Raw genomic sequence first — 12,947 nt, forward strand, 5'->3', positions numbered from 1 at the left:
CCATGCAAATGGATTCAGTTTGAGGACGTGTGGCATCTCCAGCTGGTGTGATCTGTGACAAAAATTTAGGTGTTTGGAATAGGAGATGTAGATCTAATGGAAAATAGGTCCTTATCCCTTCAGTGCTTTTAGATGGACAGTGTGTACTTTGTGCACAGATGTATTGGTCTGTGAGCTCTTGCAAGATAGAGACAGCCTTAAAGATCAAAATAGACTGTCCTCAAGTTGCTGTTTTAAATCCGGTAAATTTTCAAAGCTCTTTAATTGCTGTCTGAGGTTTTAAAAAAAAAAAAGTCTGCTATTTATGATTTCCTCACCGTTCTACGTGCTCTGAAGTCAGTATAACTATTGCAATCATTTAAAGGAAAATGGATCAAGCCCCCGATGGGTAGAACCCTGTAATGGCTCTTCTTGAACAATTCCATCAATTTTAATTGACAGTTAATGAGAGGAGCACTCACATGACCTGGCCACTTGTGCCAATGGGTAGCAAAGAAATCTCTGCAGCATCTTGGAGAGGAAAAGAAGGTTGAATGGGATAGATGTAAATATTTATTATAGACACATTTGCATATTTAAAATTTGTATTTTCTTGAGGAGAGGGCCAACTTGTGTAATGCAGGTAAATCGTCCATCCAAATGCTAAACTTTTATATGCAAATGGATTGCTTGAGCACAAACTCATAGGAGGTCCTTTGAATCTTTTCCCCCAGTGTGAATCTTCTGTATTTCAGTTTAAGTGATTAAATTTTATGCTATGTCTTGGGTACTGTACATCCAGGTATAACAGACATACTGTGCTGTGAATGTTCCAGCAATGCCTCGGTAGTCTGGTAATTTTGATGGAACGTTTGAAGCAAAAGAGCAGCACATACAGTTTGACAAAGGAGGAAGAAGCAATATAAAGCAAAATTATGGCTGCTTTTACTCACCAGGAAATAGAATTTTTTGGATTGTCACTAATTTGGTTGGGGGGATAAGACTAATGTGAAATTAGGGTGAATAATGAGAGCCCATGCCATGCATATTTTGGAACTTTCTGGACTATTATCTTGCCAGTTCAACTATGGGTGATGTTCAGGGGATTCAAACTATTGGGGAGTCAAAGGCACAGGCTGCTTGTAGCAGGAGCTATACTGTGCACAGCTTCATGAGAGAAAATGGTTTTCCTTGCAGCAGATTAATGTAGGAGGGTTTGTGGGGTTTTTATGTTTTGATTTATGCTGGATTTGTTTGCATTTTGTTTCATTCTTGCTATCTTTGCTTACTGTTCATCTCTCTCTTTTGATTACTGAATAGCTGCATAAACTGCAAAATTTCCAAGAGGAAAGGGCAAGGACAGCCACCACAAAATATTTATTAATATGATGGAGAGGGAAGTTAAGTACTAGTTACATAAAGCAGAGGAGGAATTTGAATCTGTCTCACCTGCTAAGTGAGCCCATACAAATTGCTAGTCAATAAATTGCCATTTTAAAGTAGTGAGATGAGGAGTACTTTCTCATCTTACATAGCCCACTCTTCCCCAATAAGGAAAATAATTAAAAAAAACCCAACACCAAATTTGTAAATATTTTGAATTCATTGAAACTTCACCGTTTGATTAATTTAGAATTGGCTGGAAAAATAAATTCCCCAGTCCTTGTGGCAACTTCTTCATTTGATGATAAGCTATGTTAAACTGTCAATGTCTACAGGTATATTCAGAATATAGACTTCAGAGTTGATAACTAATTAGGCTGTGCTCTGGCTAACCTGTTTATGTGCACTTTAGTATGTGTGACCATAAAGGCCAGAACAGTCTTTGTTATGAGTAAGTTTCTTGGGGCATACAGAGTAAGTTGTGGACCTACCTCGTTCTTTATAGTCCTCTAGCCAAGCTTCTCTACCTGATTTGAATGGTGGTAGCAGTATTTCCTACCTTGTGGTTGGTTTGTGTGGTTTTATTTATTGATCTTTGGACAGCGATTTGATGAAGAGCTCTGGATAAGTGCAGATGATTTAGGGCTAAGCCAAACCATGAAATTCTTGCTTATGCTAAATTCACACTGTTCACAGAGAACAGTGCTGTGCTTCCCCAGAAATACAGAGTCAGAAGACACAAGGAAGATTACCAGCAATACAGTGGGTTTATCAGAGGAACAGCATGTATACGTACTTGGATTAGAGGCATCAACATTTCTCGATACAGCACTCTTCTGTGGGAAACCATGTTTGCGGTGGTCTCCTCTACTGCCTCCCAACTTGGCTTATCTCAGTAACATTGAGCGGGTAAACGATATCCATCTGAGGAAACAAAGTAGGAAAAACACCTTAGAAAATTTTGGAAAACAGTGTCTTCGAGTCTTTTTTCTGTCTTTTTCTTGTGTGAACTTGGAGAGGTAAAATGAGATACTTCTAATCGAGGGTTGATCACGAAAACTAAAAGCAATGGCAGACCAAGGGAGAACACCTGATTTGACTAGAGGAACCATGGTGTCTAAAGTCACTTAGGCTGATGGCAATTGAGTCTGCTCCCTGTAGTAACCTCCAGAGATTCATCCAAGACCATGTTGTCTATTGAAACACAGCAGTCAGGAAGTGTAAAGTAGGATTATTGATTTCTTCTTTTTTCTGTTCTATTTTCCTTATGTCTTTACCTTATCTTGGTGGGTATTTATATTATCCCTAATTCCTGATAGTGTGGCCTAGATAGCAAGTGGTGCGCATGTGCAGTGATAACAGTGCTACCAGTCTGGAGACTACCAACAACTGAAAACAATCTCCTTAGCAACAAGGGAGTCATCCCCTGTGATTAAACGCAGGTAGATTTTGAGCAGGAGAGAGGATTCCAACAAGCACTCTCCTTTTGCTTGGGGGAATAAAAGTCAGTCTTTGGCATCTACTGAAAATTACCTAATAGTCTGATTATTGAATTTTTTGAGAAGCTATTAAATTTTAGTGTTCAGATGGTCTCTTTTAGAAGAAGGCTGATCGTGTATATTAACAACATAATAATGAGTAATTTATTCTCTAATAAAGTGGTGGTATTCACACACAACACTATTTAGAAGCAGCTGTTATTTACCTAAATCATCTCATAACTGTGCTGAATGACTTAAAAGTTCATTGAAATGCATTAGTCTGAGCAGTTTGGAAACAAGATCTGAAAAATGACCTAAAAAAACCCCACCGTTGTTTGATTGTATGTTTTGCGTTCCTAAGGATACATTGTGTTGTGTTTGTTCAGTAGCACTGCTGTACATTCCGTGTGATTGCTATCTCATCGTGTGTCGTTCTGATAACTTAATTGTGGGGAAAAAATGTATGGATCTGTTGTACATTGCAGGGGATAAAACACATCATGTTGGACTGGAAAAAAAGCAACTAGTCTTTGTCTGATCTTGCTGGGCTGAGTCAGCTGATCTGATCTGAATTTCTGACCTAATTTTTGTATGGTACTTAGCAATCATGCAGAGAAAATAAGGTTAATGTGCTGATTAGTAGCTGAGAGTAAGCCACAATAAATACATTAGTATATATATTTTGGGTCTAATTTTTAGACCTTTTTTCTTCCATCTTTTATTCGTCTGGTCTCACAACTTGATCATTTTCAGTTCAGGTGGCTGTGTCCAGACCAAAAGAATATACTGGCGTATTGCCCACAGAGCTTATAAATTGCAAATAAAGTTATGAAGCAGGGTCATTTTCACTGGCAATAAAGTTGCAGTACTGCAAGATGTACATTTGCCATGGTACAATATCTGCCGTAGGCAGTGTTTCTGGGAACAGAAGGTAGATTTGCCTCAGCTGTTACGGGTGCCAGGGAAAAGGTGAGTACCCTGAGTTTACATAGGGCATCTGTTAGAATGAGCAGTTGCTTTCTGAGTCATCCAAAATTGAAATACATATATTTAGATACTTTATTATACATCATCTTGTGTGGATACTTCATCAGTGCTTTTTTTAATTGTATAAATACAAAATCTTGGTAAGAAACAAATGATGAACCCCCCTCCTCCTCCTCTGAAGGCTGAGGCATATTGCATTAATCATAGGGAGTGGCTGGGGTTGTACACTTTCATAGGTGATGTATGCTTTCAAAGTTCTGGCTTCTTGTTTTTAGGCATCATTCAAGCTACTGTTTCTGTTGAGGAAGCTGTCATTTTGATTTGTAACACTGCTCTGGTGTAAAGCTGATGGTGTTAGTGGGCATGAATTTCTACCTGCCAAATCCTGGACTTAGCCATCAAAATATTTATTTCCACTTCTAATGATTTCCCTTACTTGTAGCTCACTCCCAGCACCTTAATGGCTCTGTGGAAAGCCTTGTTTCGGTTTGTTGAGGGAAGTATCCAGACAGATGCTGTCAAGAGGAGGAGCTTTTAGGAGCACTGTACTGTGCTAAAGCTAGCAGAAATGGGCCAGCCAGCCAGTGGCAGAGTTAAGCTCTTGTAATAAAGAAGGAATTGTAATGAACAGCTGTCATCCTAACCTCTCCTTCCTTTGGCAAATCAAATATTGAAGACTAACCCATCGGCAAAAGTAAGATAATATTTTTCTCTTGCTCTCTGTTTTTTTTTGGTTTTTTTTTTTTTTTTTTAAGGTTGTGGAGGTAATTGAATTCAGGTATTATCTGTCTGTAGTTTTCTGTAGTTTCTGTCCTTGTGTTCCTTCATAAACAAGACATAGGTTACGTGTCCTTCAGCTAAAAGTTAAGTGCTATCAAGTGTGGGCGACAGCAAGCAAATATAAAAATATTTCTATGCATGGGATTATTCACTGCCAAAAGCTCCGTTCAGCTGAGAAAATGGATGTAATCTTAGAGTATATGGACATGCTGAGGTGTTTCTACCAAAAGATTTCTACCAGAATCAAAAATAACCTAAAAAAAATAATTTCATTATGAACTTACTGTTTATAATAATGTCTTGAAATCAGAAAAATACTTTAGGTTAAAGAAAGCTTAAAGTACCATTTCTTCTTTTTCTGAACATTTGTCTGTAGTTGAAATTTTGCATAGTGAGCTACACGTTTCTAAATTTGCAGGAATACTTACGCTTACTAGATTACAATATCCTTGCAGCTAGACCTCTAGAAAAATGTGAAAGAAGTGCAATATGTATTTTGGATCATGGTGAGGGGCTCAGTTGAAATACCTGCCAGCCCATTATTGGGATGTTATAAATTACAAACTTGTGAACCTGTTGTTACTGGTTTTGGTCTTTTGTAGGTTTTGTTGTTGGTTGGTTGTTGGGGTTTTTTTGGTTTGTTTGTTTTAAATTCAAGTCTGAGTTCTCTCAGTGAATGTGATTTTTGGATATGAAGTCAGTCGTGTGTACTCCTTTAATCAAAGGGTATGTGTTGTAAGGAAGCTTAACTGTGGCATCGGTTGTTTTTATCATCTTCCTCCTGGACATGTTGCATACTCATTTCATCCTAGATTAAATTATTGCTGTGATACCACCTTTACAGTGGAAGTGGTGATGAAGTGTGATAGAGACTAGTTTTACTATGATTTCAAAACCTTTTTCTCATGAAAGTATCATAGGGTCTCTTTTGAAGTTGGATTGATGCAGAAAGAGTAGCATAGACTGGGGTTTTGGGGGTTTTCTTCTCAAGAGTAAGTAAAATGGTTGTGCAGTCAGTGACCTCCAAATGTATTTTTGTTGCATTTATAAGTAAACAGATGTGATGATCTAGCCAACAAATCCTCCCTTCCAAATGCTCATATCCATATGGCCTCCTGTATTATTGCCACACAAAATAAACAACAGACACAATGCAAACTCTATTATATTGCTGTTGCTGTTATTCTGAGAAGTTTTATTTTAGGACAGTCAGGCAACAAACGTCATTTAAAATTTACCACAGAGGCTCATAGCCTGCTTGGTAATCCCAAGTACCAAGGAAATAAAGCAGAAATCATTATCAGTTTGGTATCTAAAGCTTGATGTTATTTTCAATAAATCTTCCATGATTTTAGGGCTCCTGCCTACAACTTCCACTCTTTTTCCAGCAAGTTACATGATTTCTTCCCCTGCATCATTCTACAAATTGCTCAGATATATACTGGGCCACTATATAAGTGGATGCATATTTGCTATATTTAAAAGCATAATTAGAAGTGTGGGGTCATAGAGAGCCCAGAGGCCTTCTAAATGGGTTACAGATCCCTTTTCTTCTTGTTAAAATCCAGTCTAAGTGGTTCCATGCTATTGGTATTCACAGGTTGTCTGACCACCTGTGTAAATGGGTGAACTGGCCTTGCTCCAATTCCATTTGGGCGCGTGTTCGCATACAGCCTACAGGCTGGTGCCTCCTCGGCAGACTGAGTCATCCTGGAGGAGGTCTGTTGTACCACGGGGAGACAGTCCTTGACATACCATTGCTGCGAGATGCTGGGGGGCATATGGATCTTAATGTCCAGTTTTTAGTAATTTGTTCCCATTCAGTATTTAACTATAGGATGTGGGATTGTAATTTTAACCTGGTAGTTAGAAATATCCAGCATTGTCTCTAACCAAAAAGCCCCCTTTAGCAAGACAGAGATGCACATAGAGCTGTGGGGAAGCAGATATTTTGCACAACCCGCTAGTGTTCTGGTGGTGCTGCTCTTTCTAGTCAAGGGTTTGCATTTGTTTGGAAAATGTCTTCAAGTATATTACGAAATTGCATAGAGTAGGGCATAAATAAATAAAAACTGTTATTGTGAAGAATGGATTAAAAAAAAAGGAAGACTGCTTTGAAGCATGCCCTGATGGAGTCTTTGTAACTAATCTAGGATGGACTTCATTAATGGAGAAATACACTCAGTAAAACAGCACAATTAATATGCCATGTAACTTTAATAAAGTCTATCCCAGGACTGCTGGTAAAATTGAAGCATTGATCTGTTCTGGTTCAAGGCTTCCAGTAACCAAAGATTACTCCATGCTGAAGTTCACTGACACCTGACAAATGTTGTAATTGCCTGAGACCTGAATTAAGAACTCATGTTACAACCTGAAGGAGAGGTTCTTGTACAGAAGACATTGAGAAAGTAGTCTCGTGGCCCATAAGTAGCAAAATTGCAGCTAGCCGCACTCCTACATGTGCACACATGCAGGTTCAGCCACGTGCACTTTGGAAATTCTGCCAGACCTGTCTGTAATAAACACCGGGAACATGCAGCACCAGCGTGAGAACCCAGCAGAACCGAAGGTCTCTGCTAGCGTTAGAATATGAGTAAATCTTTCTGTGCCTTCGAGAAAATCCATTGTTTAACAATACCTGTTCATACAGTTGAAGGAAAGCAAACGTGTTCTTTGAGCAGAACAGCTCAGTGCATTGCTCTTTCCAGGGCCATAAATCACAGCGGTATTTTGCTGTCGTTAATAATAATAATAAAGATTACTTCATGCCCCACCCAGCTGGCAGGCGTGTTCTCCTTCTCAGCACCCTTCTGACAGGCTACACAGGCTTTTTTTTATTATTATTTATTTGTTTTTCTCCACAGGAAAGCACAAACATAGTGTGGTGCTTCATATTTTGATGGGGATGTTTATTTTCTTAGCCTAAAGAAGAGAGTCTGCTCTTGGGTGTACCCCTGAAGGCAGAGACTGTCAGTACAGACCACCTCGGTGACAGAAGCATCTGGTGATGGGCATCTTGTTGCCGAGTTATGCTAGATCAGGGGATAAAATTTGTATGAAAACAGGAATGTGCCTGTGCACTGATTAGATTTTTATGCGATTGGATTAAAATGGGAGTAAGGAGAGATTAGAGGAGAGATGGATTGCAGAGACATTACTGGTTGTAGGTTTTATAGTTAATTTGAGACTTTTATTTTTCCTTCTGCCTTTCCACTCTAGTTTGACTTGTAGCCCTAAGTGAAATCAGTTTAAAAATACTAAAAAACAAAACCAAACAACCCAACAACACAAAACCCACCAACCAAAAAAAAAAAAACAAACCAAAAACAAAAAACACCACCATGTGGAGTGTGCCCTCAGCACAGGGCCTTCCTTCATCAAGAACATAGAGCCAGCAGCCACCCCCTGTGCTGAGGGGCCGCGGGGGGCTGGTGTGGGGCAGGCTCCGCTCAGCCCTGGGGGCTGCTGGGGGTGAAGGCTGGAGCTCCCCATGCGACCTGCCGGCAGCCTGCGAATGAGCAAAGTGGGCTAGTTTGGTGTCACAGAAGGGAGTTGTAAGTGGAACTGTGTTTTGTTTTATTTTTTATTGCACAGTACCCAAGGACCCTGAATGGAAATTAGATTCCTCTGAAACACTAACGCGGTGCACGCACACAGCACAAAGCAGCTCACAGCGTGAGCTGAAATTGTACCCAACAGGTGACTAAAGGGACTGCTGAAGAGTTAGGGGACTGCTCATTTCCTTCCCTATATTAGTACAGCAAAGCATAAACTCAAGTGTATCCCCAGCGGTTGTGATGAATTACATCCAGCAGTACTCTCTGAAAGCTAGAGAGAAACAAACGCTTTCGGTAGACTCCGGCAGATGCTTCTGGAACATGTCAAGATTGAGAGGGCCACAGCCAGCTAAAACCCACAGAAATATTCCTCTCGACAAGTGTGTTACTTGACCAAATTGTAATATTTTAAAAGATCAAAACTGAGAGTAACCATAGGGGTTACCATAAATTAATGAGATTTACCTGAGTTTAATCCATTTCTCCTCTGGGTGGATTATATAGGGCGTATCTCACCAGTAGATCCTCTGCTAGCTGAGGGCACTTTAGTTATTAAGTTGAGATCACATGTTAGGAGCCATTAAGTGAATTGCTTTGTACAGCCTTTCCCTGAATGCTAGGGCAAATGCAGTATTTCATACCCTTAGCTAATTTCAAGCTGTAATTTAATTTCTGAAACATACTTTTAATTGAATCTTTAAAGACAAAAGGAAACTGCCGAGTCCTTTAGTATTGCAAAAGCGATTGTTTAAAAATGTAGCCCATCTAGAGAATAATTTTCTATAATTAAACATAAAGTTTGTTTTGCTTCTCTGCAGAAAGCTATGAAATTCCTGCTGTCTGCTGAAACAGAGGTATCAGGGGATGTGAGAAGTTATTTATTTTATGCTCAGCTTTGTAACTCTGACATGAGACAATCCTGTAGCCCTCCAAAATGTGCAAGTCTGAATAAGTAAACAAAGGGAGGCTAATTAAAAAATTAGTCTGCTAACACCAAAATCACATTAGTAGGAGCTCTGACTAGTGATCTCATTTTTCTAATTTTTGGTGTTGAGATGAACTTGAGAGAGATGTCAGCAGTTTTGTAACAAACCCAAGTAGCAAAAAAAAAATAATATAATAATAAAAAAAATATCAGTTATTTGCATCTTGAAACTGCATCCAGTATCTTAGTGGTTAGAGTTTTATATTCATCTTCGATAAGCAGAGAGACTCAAGGTAGTTTCAGTAAAAATCCTTATAATCTGTTATGCAATTTTGTTATGGGAGAAACATTTTGATTGGATCAGTAGTGAGGCAGGTCTTCAACTTTATGGATATCCGATTAAAAATAATAACAATCAGCACTAAATGCAGCCCACTCTAATGGAGAGGAAATCCTGGAGCATCGCTTTGTGTTTTAGTATTCTGATTCCTTTAAATCAGCAAGTGATTTGCAATGGAGATTTTTCCCTTTTATTGTTATTGGAGAAAAACCTGATACACAGTGGAAGTGAGATGTGTATGGGGACACGAAAGGATCTAAGTGGAATAAGAAGCATAAGGTTAAAAAGAGAAGGGTCTGAAATTAACCCATGAAGCCTCAACACAGTATCTTCCAATAAAGGGAAAGAACAAAAGCAACATCTTGTTCTTTATGTGCTGGGAGAGCTCTGCACTTCCAGATGCCCTGAGTTGGTAGTAATTACAGGCATGAACGGTGCTGTATGTTTCGAGACCAGCCCATGTAAGCGATGGAAGAGTTTGGGAGCCAGTGTAGGGGTGGGGGGAATCCATTTGGCTTTAACTCAAATTTAATTTTTATTTTGTTTTCTTGCTGGAAGAAAGCTCTGAGAGAATCAGTTGTCTTTTCAATACAGGTTGTCTCTTTTCAAGCATTTCTACAAAAAGCACAGATATGAAGGACTAACTTTTATTAAAAATTCCAATTGCATTGAGGTCTGACTGCTTTTACATAATTGCTTAGAGGCTCGGGCACTCACTCTTTGTAGTTAGGCTCCCTGTGATTTTTTTACTTGAAGGTTGTTTATTCTCTAGTATCAGAAATTATTTCAGGACTTGGATGGAGCAGTAGCACGCATGAAATTCGCCTGAATGTATATTAAAAGCTGAAGGTCAAGGTATGCCAAAGGTCTTTGGGCATTTCACGTTAGATCCTGGCACCATAGTGAGGTTCCTAAAAGTGCAGGAACCTTGTGCCTTGCTGGAACTGACCTCTGTCAGGTGAAACAGTCCTACGGCTGCCCCTACAGGAACAGAGTCATCTCTATAAACCTGGCTTTGGGTGGCAAATAGCTCCAGCCATGTCCTGTCACCGAGTTAGGAATGGCAGCCCGTATGACGAAGGTCTTCATCAGCCTGTTGTATTAACAAGCTGCTTAATTTTGGTACCAGATGTTAAAACTCTGATGATACGTTTTCTGCCTCAGTGTCAGGAACATCTTTCACAGGAATCTCTTGCACTGATTGTCAGCCTGTGGATTACCACATTAAAAAAAAAAAAAAAAAGCAATGACTGAATTTTAGAGTTGGTTTGACACGTTTTTTGTTATTTCACTGGAAAAGTTGTCCCCCATTCCTCTCTCTACCGGTTATAGCTGTATTTTAAGGGCTGAAGCAGAAATAGAATTTTGCGTATTTAAATGGAAAAGTATACTGAAATTCATGTACTGCAACATATGCCAAATATATTGCTGCTTTCAAAGACTGAGCTGATAGTGTTTGTGTTACATGGCTATTGTTTTGAGATTAAAAAGTTTTAATCGGTATGTCACAAATACCATTTAACAGATAACTTAAATTGTTTCAGCTGCACATCTGAACTGTTAGGCTAAGCAAAGCACAGCTTTTTTTTCCTAGGAAATCATATTCCTGCATTGTTAATCTGAATTCTGCTACGGCTGTGATGAAGCAGATCAAGAACTGCATATGTACTTGCCATGGCAACCCCTGTATCACATGACACACACGCTAGTTCGGCCAAAGAGCTTCATGGCTTATTAAACAGGCACGCACAGACCCAGCCACACACCATTTTGCCATGTGACTGCTCTAGCCCTGGCAGCTTTTTAAAGGGAAACTGTATTGGAGCATCTTAGTGTTTTCATCAGGATCGTCTTGCCTGAGTTACTTCCTCTTCTTTTAGATTCTGTGTTGAGTTTTTAAAGAGCCAGGTGAAGGTTGACAGGACTCTGCTTATAGGTATTTTCTTCTGTTTGTCTTTCATTTAGAAAAAGTCTATGTACAAAGCTAAAATAGTGGGGATTTTAATTGTTGGGTTTTTTTTATCAGAAATTAAAGGGCTCTTTGGCGCAGTTGAGTAAACAATATACTGCTTTTTTTTGGACACATCTTCTGCTGTCACCTCCTGTGGGTTTTTACTAGATTTCAGGAGACTGAATGAGAACAGAGTGAAAAACCCCTGGGCTGTTCCAGTATTGACAAAGCATTCCGAAAACATTTTCCAGAAAACACATTTGCTCCTTGCTGCTTAACACAATTCCTCTTAGACCTGATGATGATGACAACAATGATCTCTAACCTCACCCAGCAAAATGTAGCCCGATACAAGTTTTTCTAACTTTGCTTGTTTAAGATATGTGTGGCGCTTGATCAGCAAACCTAAGGGGCTGCAACCTCAAGGGCATGAGTGGCAGTGAGCAAAGAGAAGTTAAGAGGTGGGGCTCGAGTTGAGTAAGTATGTTTGTACCTTAATGCTGCCGGAGTGAAGCAGAAAAGCAGAAATGCAGTCTTGCCCCGATTCCATTGCTAAAGGGCAGGCGCGGTGCACGCTGCTGCTGTCATCTCTGCTGCCCGCTGGCACTGTTGTTAAGGAGGAGCACACTTGTGTACTCAGAGAGGAGCTGCTGGAAAACTGATTCTTTACCAAAATAGCATGCAATGGATAGGAATCCCTTTGCTATTCTGTTTGCCTTTCTTCTGTTGGATGCCCGACTGAAGTGGCATGTTTTTTCTTTCTCATCTACTTGGAACCGGAGGGTTTTGTGGCAAGCACCTCATTTGAGCCCAGATACATCGCCAGGTGTTTGACTAAAATGGAGTAAAACACCCTGCACAGCAACAAAACATTGTGAAAAGACTGTGTTAGTCTTAATTAGTAATTTCCCCCCTAAAACCCCTATTATTTAGTCTTCTATGTCTGCTGTGCAGATGCAATTTACCAAGAGTTACAGAGAGACCAACTCTCAACTCCATGTGCTGAAATTAATCATTTTTGTGATTTATGTTCTTGCTTTTGAACTTAAGGAAAATCTATTTTCAATGTCCGGTTCCAGTCTGTCAGCTTTTCGTTTTCATTTCCCAAGGAATCAGTCAAGGTGCAAAGACTTACAATTAATGCTCTTCAGTGAGAGACTGCTGGTTCCTTGTGTTCTGTTTCAAATAAGTTTATTGTTTGGTTACCATTTTGGAGATGATCCATGATAAGGGATCAATAACCTGCTTTGGGAATTAATTTAGAGAGGTACTTGTACATAAATTGGCCTTTAAAACTAGTAAGCAGTATTATGTTCGTTATTAGGGACCCAGATAAGAAAGCTGTTCTCTTCTGAAGTGTGTATCTGTGTATCTCTGCCAGCAATTGTACAAGGATTCTAATGCAAAATCAGCATTGCAGTAAGGAGACATTTTAAAATGGTGTGTAATAAAAGTCTTTTGGCAGGATAAGGTATTTTAGGTTACCGTTTTAATCGTATTTTATGACAGTACTCATTTTTCAGCATCTTCAACTACATTGCTTTTAATACCTGCTTTTATG

General features: G+C 39.4%; 1 protein-coding gene across 1 annotated transcript in view; it reads left to right on the forward strand.

The window, feature by feature from the left end:
• Positions 1-12,947, forward strand: part of NYAP2 (neuronal tyrosine-phosphorylated phosphoinositide-3-kinase adaptor 2) — a 116,620-nt gene that overhangs the window by 7,514 nt on the left and 96,159 nt on the right. The window lies entirely within an intron of this gene.

Source organism: Charadrius vociferus, unplaced genomic scaffold (genome assembly GCF_000708025.1).
Source record: "Charadrius vociferus isolate BGI_N301 unplaced genomic scaffold, ASM70802v2 scaffold650, whole genome shotgun sequence".
NCBI classification, from domain to species: domain Eukaryota; kingdom Metazoa; phylum Chordata; class Aves; order Charadriiformes; family Charadriidae; genus Charadrius; species Charadrius vociferus.